Raw genomic sequence first — 7,706 nt, 5'->3', positions numbered from 1 at the left:
TAAAACCACATTTCTTTATATTCAGTATTTACTTCCACAGCCTTTTCACAATAGTTTAAAAATGTTAGTTCATTCTTCCTAACAAGGTGATGGCCAACTGGCTCACAAATGTTTTCAGCTCTGTCTGCAAAATTTCTTCAGTATTGAAGAAAGATCTTTGCTGTCTTTCTGATCTGATTTAATCTGATTTGATGCTATGGTGGCAGAAAAGGGCTTTGTCTTTTTTCTTTGTGAATGTTGTGCTCTGAAACACTTTGTACCTGGAAATATTGTGTTGTTTTCTTCCTAATGAAGATGCCTACTGAAGAAGAAAATAAACCAGTTAAACATTTTATGATCTTAATATTGTTACTGCAATGACAAATTAGGGTTTTTTTTTTCTGAGGAAAAATTCACATGATAAAATATTTTATATGTTGCTTTCAGAATGTTCTTATTCCATTATAACATCATATGGGTGCTTATCTCTCCTAACATACTGAAAGAAACAAGAACATATTGTGTTTGGTCAGCGGTCTGTGTAAGGTGGAGTTTTGTACATCTGAAAACAAGACCAGAGAGACTTTCATAAAATTTTGTTCCAAATATGTTCTTGTGAAGTTTATATAACAGCCTGGTCAGCAGATGTACTTAGATCAGCAAAAGCAGAGTAACAATGTCCAAGGAGTTGCAAGCACAGCTGAAGTCACACAGCCCACAACAAATTATGGCCTTATACAGACTAAATGGTGCTTGACAGCTTTTTAGGATCATGCAGATGCATTACTATTAAGAGGGGGATTCTATCATTGGGCTTCCATGTACATCAGATGAGCCAAGAGACTCACAATACAGGAATCATGTGTTGGTTGTGATAGTGGTGTGTTGTCTGACCGAGGTTGTTCTGAACTAAACACGCAGATGTGAAGTAAATTACCTGGAAATCCTTGGCATAGATGTTGAGTGAGGTTAAGAAATGATGTGGGAAGAAAAAAATAGACAGAAAAGCATGTGACTAAAGTTTGACCACAAGTTAACCACTGTCTCCGACTTCAGCCATGGCTATTTATCTATTCAGAAATTAAACTTTCAAATGCAATCTGCTGCAGTTCTCAGTCAAGTAAGTCAAAAAACTCTATGCCCAGAGTGAATTGAACTAAAGCAAAATTAAACCAAACTGCAGTTGTTCAGTGGCCATAATTGCCCAGTATCAAACTCTGTTAAGTATTTCTGATAATGCATTTCTCTTTTAACCAATAACACCAATATCCTGAGTATGTAATGTCGTTTACGCAGACTCACAGACTTTTATGTTGTTCATTTCTCTATTTAATGAAATAATGAATCTGTTGCTTAATAACGATTATATTTATTTCATATAATTGCCTGTTGTGCCTGCTTCTGCTAGCTATTAAGGTTGCATAAGTCTTCAATTTTTCTTTTTTTTAATGCCACACAGAACTTGGTAGAAGCAAAACATGTGATCGGAAGGATAACATTCTGATATATGCTGAAGCCTTCGCTTTATGTCTCTCCTCTTGGACGGTAGGCCAAAGTTTTACATCCAAGAAATAATAATTTTTTTCATTATCATATCATTTTCATGATATGTCGAGCCCACATGAACTCATATTTAAATGCTGTAGATGTGCTGTAAATTTCATCTGTGACGGTTTTGTGATTAGACAATGGGTGGTGGCTTTGTCACATACACGCCCTGTTAAGACATCTGCACTATGAGGGATTGTTTCAACACACAAAGACCTAGTGTTTTAACCTCTGGACAGAATGAAGTTCAACCAAAATGCAGTTCCTTGGAGAGCGGCGCTGGTTGCCAACAAAACTAAGGTCATGTCACCTCTCCTCTAAAACATAACAGAGCACATCTCAGTTTATTTGAACTTTGCTTCAAACAATACTACCAATGGAAATTCATCATTCTATGTGGAATCTATAGCATAATATGAATTTATAGCTGTGAATAGATGAAGCCTCTTCACATAGTTGTGGTAACATTTTTAATCCTTCAAATAATCCAAGGTGTCCCTTATTGCAGTTTTATCTATAATAGGTCATTCACAGGTAATTGTAGTGAAGAAAGTAATAATATTTGCTGGCAGAAACTAGACTTTAGGATCTTATATATTTTGATATGGCTCAATTTTACTGAAGAACTGTAAAGGGGTCTTAAAGGAAAACTCGAGATGACTCTGTGACTACCTTCCTTCTGTGATTTTAGTCCATCTACTTTTGCTCTTCATTTAAAACTGTATTGTTTGGGAAACTTTTTCAATAAAAATACTATACTGATGTTATCCAGCATTAAACAAGATCCACAATTTAGAGTTACTCTGAGTCCCTCCTGGATGGCTGAGCTTGTCACCCAATCTCTAAAGGAGAACCCGAACACTTTGAGCAGAAAACTAATTTTGGCCACATATATTCGCGATCTTGTTCTTTGTGTCATTCCCCAAAGCTGGTTACCAAAGACATTTTACACCAATTGCCCAGACTATCAGCTCTCGTTTCACCACAATAGATCCATACAGTGCCTGCTCCACTGCAGACCCAACACCAATCCGCTTGTCAATCTCCCACTCCATTTTTCCCCTCATTCATAAACAAGACCCCAAGACATTTAAACTCCTCTACACGGGACATGACCTCTTTCCTGATCCAGACAAGTCATTCTAGCCTTTTTCTAGCTAAAGACCATACTGTGGTCTTGAATTTGGAGACCTTGATCCTCATCCGGGCTGCTCCGCACCACACTGGAAACTGAATGTTTGAAGGGAGCAACTGTGTTGGTTTATGATACCAAGAGACCTTGACAAAACATTGGAATGTGTTCATACTTACGGTGCTTCCGCACTTAGATATTTCCTCAAATTGAGAAGCCTTGCTAGAGTGCAGAAAGTGCATTTTTATATTTGGAATCATGGATTTGTGCATGCCCAGGAAGTTAATACAAAGCAGTATGGAAACCAAAGGCCCTTTTAATTGTTGCCTTTTTTTGTTATAGATGCTGGTATATTTAAAACCCAAAGCGGAAAACAAAACAAAACAAAAAAAACAAAGCAAAAAACCCCAAAAAACAAGTAACTCAAGCAAAACAATAAAATACAAATTTTAGACGTGTATTGAAACCTGCAGGTGTGAAACAAAGAAAGGCTAAACTCACACAAAACAATTAGGTCAGAAGTCAAACTGACTTTGGAAACTTGGTGGTCCAGCAGGCAGACTGGGAGTTTCTCATGTCTTAAAGGTCATCTCTATTTGCTTAGGAATCCAACTTGTCAATTTGCATTCATGGAAAATGGTTTTAGATGTGCACAATTAAAAAAACAAACAAACAAACAAACAAACAAAAAAAACACCTGAGCATGTCATAGGTTGTTTGTGAGTCACTGTGCTGTGTGACATTGAGACTAACAACAGCTCCACAGGACACATCTTAACATGATATTTCAGCAACGATGAATTGGATGCCGTCAAAAAGAGTCCTCTGACCTATGACACACAAAGACAAGAGCAGAGTGAATAGGAAAACACTGGAAGCAAAAGAAACCCATTTGGAATTCCTGCATTCCAGGATTCCTGGGCTCCCTGCAGTGACTGCGAAGCTGCAGGAAACAGATTGGCTCAAAGTGACCGGATGGAGCAAAGTTGACTTCCTCAGAGGATGTGCATCTATGCAAATGAGGGAACTTGAAATCTTTCTGAAAAGTTCAATGAATAAGTTCCATAATTTGCTGTTATGCTAGGGTTGTTTCCCCCATTTTTCAACGGAGAACATATTTGTTGAAAATGGTTTCGGTTTTAAACATCTGCTTGGGTGTTTCCCATGGCAGCAGTTCAGTTCTCAGGAGCTTTTCCTGGCAAAACTTAGAACTATGTAACCATTGGAGATGAATCTGTATGTTAAGTACACAGATCAAAACAAATACCAATAACACATTTTTGTAAAATGAAAAATTAATGTTTAGCAGAATTATGAAATACATGTGAGTTTAGGTGTTTGTCTCTTTTCCCCTTTACATCTAAACAAAGTTTGATGTTTTGTTTCAGTCATTCCAACATTTTTTAAAGGCTCACTTTATGCTGTTGCGATAGTATTGTACACAAAGCTACTTCAGAAAAAAAACTTCATGTACAAATTCGCAGCCACAGCTTAGTCATGGTCACAAGTGATTAATATAGGCTTTAACTGTGTTCTTATTGCTGTGAACACAAATAGGCACTGTAAATACTGCAAGAAGATGTACGTCAAGGTGCTGCTACTTACAAGAATTACAATGACAAAACAACAACAACAAAAAAACACTGAAAAAGCCTATGCTCTGGTGTTAAATTGGAAGCACCAACTCAGTGTCATTATTCAGCCGCCCCTGATGTAATTCCACCTTGGGTGGTGAACCGCTCCCATGTCTCCCTTGTTAAAACTGCACTAGACTTTAATCACAAAACAAATTATCAGGCATGAAACAATACTCTGTTAACAGACTAACAGCACAGTCTGTTTACCAAATTTCACAGGTTACTCTACGGCTTTAATTGTGCTGATATTTCCATTTATTTGAGGAATCTACCGAGCATATGGGAGCATTATGTGAGTAAAAGAATTTCTGAGTATTGGCGAGACATGAAACGCAGTACAGTATGTGGGATGAAATGAGAAACACTAAACTAGCTGTAAATTCAGAGCAGGGATTGAAAGATCACAGAGTTTAGCACAGTCATGTTTGTCTGGGATTGCTATGTCATCTTTCATACACCCTAGGAGGGTGCACTTTGAAAAATTTGATTTGTGAAATATTGTGTTTGAAATTAAGTGTAAAAAATGTTTAGTAAATAGTAGAAATCTGTTCCAGTTAGGGAGAGGTTGTCGTTTCTAGTGTGCATAAAGATCACAAGTTTTTGAATCATCATTCCTGGGTGGATCCTGATTTTTGGAAGCAATGATGACATTGTTCTTGTAAAAACACTGAAAATCATTAAACACATTTCTTACTGCCTTTATTTCCTCAAAAGATTATTATAAGGGTTGCTGATGTCTTTTTTATTACAGTCAGATATGCTCAGAAAGTTTATTCTGAATCAATATAATTATGTTAACTTTTGTGTTCAGACATATGTTGTAACAATGACCAATTTTAGCCAAGGGGAAGATGTTTCTCCAAACCTAAATAAAAGCTTGCCAATTTTTTTCTCACTAATTTAATTTTCCATCTGAAAAGGTCACTCAAAAAGGGCTACAAGGGCACAGACATGTCCAAATACCACCATCATCACTTGAGGCTCCAGGTGTCAGGCCATGTTAGTGTTAGCGTCCTGCACTACACACATCTGTCCCCTTGCATTAGGCTCCACAGCTAACCCAGGGCTTCCCAGGCCTCAGACAGGCCACACCTGGTTTAACCTGTCCACAGATGTTGAGTCTGTTTGGGTGAAGCTTGGGAGGAAAGCTGCTGGGATTAGACTAATTGACTGGCTGAATCCCAATGTTTAATTTTCACAGTCTAGTATCCTTCAGCTGATCGCCGAATTAACACACTTTTATTCTCTTCCCCTCCACACACCCCCAAAAAAGAAAGAAAACCATGCCTTTAATATAACTACCTCTGGTGTTTTAATAATGTTGCCTTCGCATTTATGAATAAAACCTTAATTTATGCTGAAAAATTAAATTAATCCTTCTCTTTGTATATATGTCTAAGATAAATGGGACCAAATGTTTCTAAATGAACAGGGATTTGCAAGAGAGTTCATATCCCTTCTAGCTTTTTTGGCATTTTGTCAAATTGCATCCACACATTTTGCTGTGTTTTATTGGAATTTAATGTATTAACAAGTACAGCGTAGTGCAAAATGGCAAAGTATAAAATGTTTAATTTTGCATCTAGTTGTCTTCAGAAGTCTCCTATGTAGTAAAGTGAGTCCATCACTGAGGATGTTAAATGAAGGCCTCATTTTGTCGGAGAGCGTTAATCAACAAGCAGCATCCAGAAAACCAAGAACCTCAGCAGACAGGTAAGGCATAAAGTTGAAAAGTTTGAAGCAGAAAATATATAAGATCACCCATGGACAAAATCTGATGGATTTGGAAAACTTTTCCAAGGTAAATACAGACTGAATTTATTTGGAACATTTCTAATCAAACTAACTGCACAAAAATCGTTACACCAGAGCCTCAAAATCATACGTAGAATGGTTGGTAGTTTGGGTGTGAGCGTCTTCTCTACACATTAACATGGTGGGATGAAGCTATCAGCTTGCAAGACAACTACACTGTGATAGTTTCAAACATTGTCAAGTCACAATGTGGGACCAAGAAGATTGAATGATTAAATTAACATGCTTCCGTAAAGTATTAGTTAAGGGTGTGCAAACTTATGAAAATATGTTACTTTTCCCCCTCATTACCTGCTCTTCGCTGTACAGATTAGCGTGGAGCACAGGACAGGTCAGACATCATCCAAATAGAGCAGATCTGTTGATCTCCTGGTCCCTAATGGGTTCCAGCTGCCCCTTCTCTCATTTTCTCACGAGAGCTACGCATCCCAGATGTCTCACGCTGGCTAGCTGGGCAAGCTCTCAGCTGGCTTAAACCAAAGGACGAGAGCTGAAATAAAACGGAGGTGCCAGTAAAACTTTATGTGTTCTGCCGGTCTGTCACACAATAGAGATCTGGTTTATCCGCTTCAACTGTGAACAAATTAAACACAGAACACTCTACAGCAAATAAGCTGTATTTGTTACAATATCTGCCAAGCATCTTTTAGAAATGGAGAACATATTGCAGTCCACACACTGTGTTTACATATCTGTGCAGTATTTTTGAGACAGCACTTTGCAGTGGACATTATCAAATGGTTCCATCTGATTCTGCAATAACCACAAAACACAAACCAGCTATTGTTCCTTCGCCTGTCCAAGACATATTCTTTCCTGTTTCTGCAAACTACCTTTACAGTCATCTTCTATTTACTGTTGGCAGAAAGTAGAGCTTGAAAGTCTTTTAATGTTTGCTGTGTTTTATCGGGTACTGTAGCCACAGCGTCTGTAGCAGCCCTAGAGACATGAGACCACCTGCCTACACAACTCCTCCTCCCTCACTGTCACTCCTCCTCATCCAGAACGCCACTCTGAAGAGCAAAACTCCTGTAAACACGCTGACATACACACACAGGCAACCTCTGTCCCAAGTGCCTTTGTCTGGAACCATATATCACGGCGCTGAACACACCTTCAAATTGTTCCTTTGGGGATGATTTCTAATGCACATTTCATTAAATGTTTTGACATAATGTTATTTTATTTCTATTTTATTCCTACAAAAGTTCCTGTCTGACAGCTTTTTTCCATCAGAGTAGCACACATGTAGGTCCTGAAGGTGAAAGAAGTGTGTGATGTCAAAAAGCATTAACGTAGTTGTAAAGCATTCCCGTTTTGTCTGTTTTTTTTTCTTTTTTTAAAAGCTCCGCTGCAGTAAATAACTGCTCACAAATGATCGGGAGGCACGACTTTTCCTGGCATGCAAAAAGATGCTGTGGAAAGGAAAAGATTAATAAGAGATGTCTTCTTTACCTAGAGTTCTTCTATTTTACAAAAAAGAACTCGAGTTTTCAACGGAACTGAGATTGGATGAGTGACAAAGTTACAAGGCTTGTTTAAACTATGATCCTTTCTTGCCAAAGGAAACAGCAAAATAATACCTGCTTGTTGCA

At 37.9% G+C, this 7,706-nt stretch overlaps 1 long non-coding RNA gene across 1 annotated transcript; it reads right to left on the bottom strand.

The window, feature by feature from the left end:
- Positions 1–2,956: 2,956 nt before the first annotated feature.
- Positions 2,957–6,713, bottom strand: LOC116724055 (uncharacterized). Its single transcript, XR_004340102.1, has 2 exons — positions 6,403–6,713; positions 2,957–3,489 (listed from the first exon to the last, which is right to left on the bottom strand). It is a non-coding gene; the product is annotated as an uncharacterized LOC116724055 (long non-coding RNA).
- Positions 6,714–7,706: the final 993 nt, after the last annotated feature.

The sequence above is a fragment of the Xiphophorus hellerii genome, chromosome 1 (assembly GCF_003331165.1).
Source record: "Xiphophorus hellerii strain 12219 chromosome 1, Xiphophorus_hellerii-4.1, whole genome shotgun sequence".
Classification (NCBI taxonomy): domain Eukaryota; kingdom Metazoa; phylum Chordata; class Actinopteri; order Cyprinodontiformes; family Poeciliidae; genus Xiphophorus; species Xiphophorus hellerii.
The sequence above is the reverse complement of the archived record's forward strand: the minus strand, read 5'-3'. Positions and strand labels throughout refer to the sequence as shown.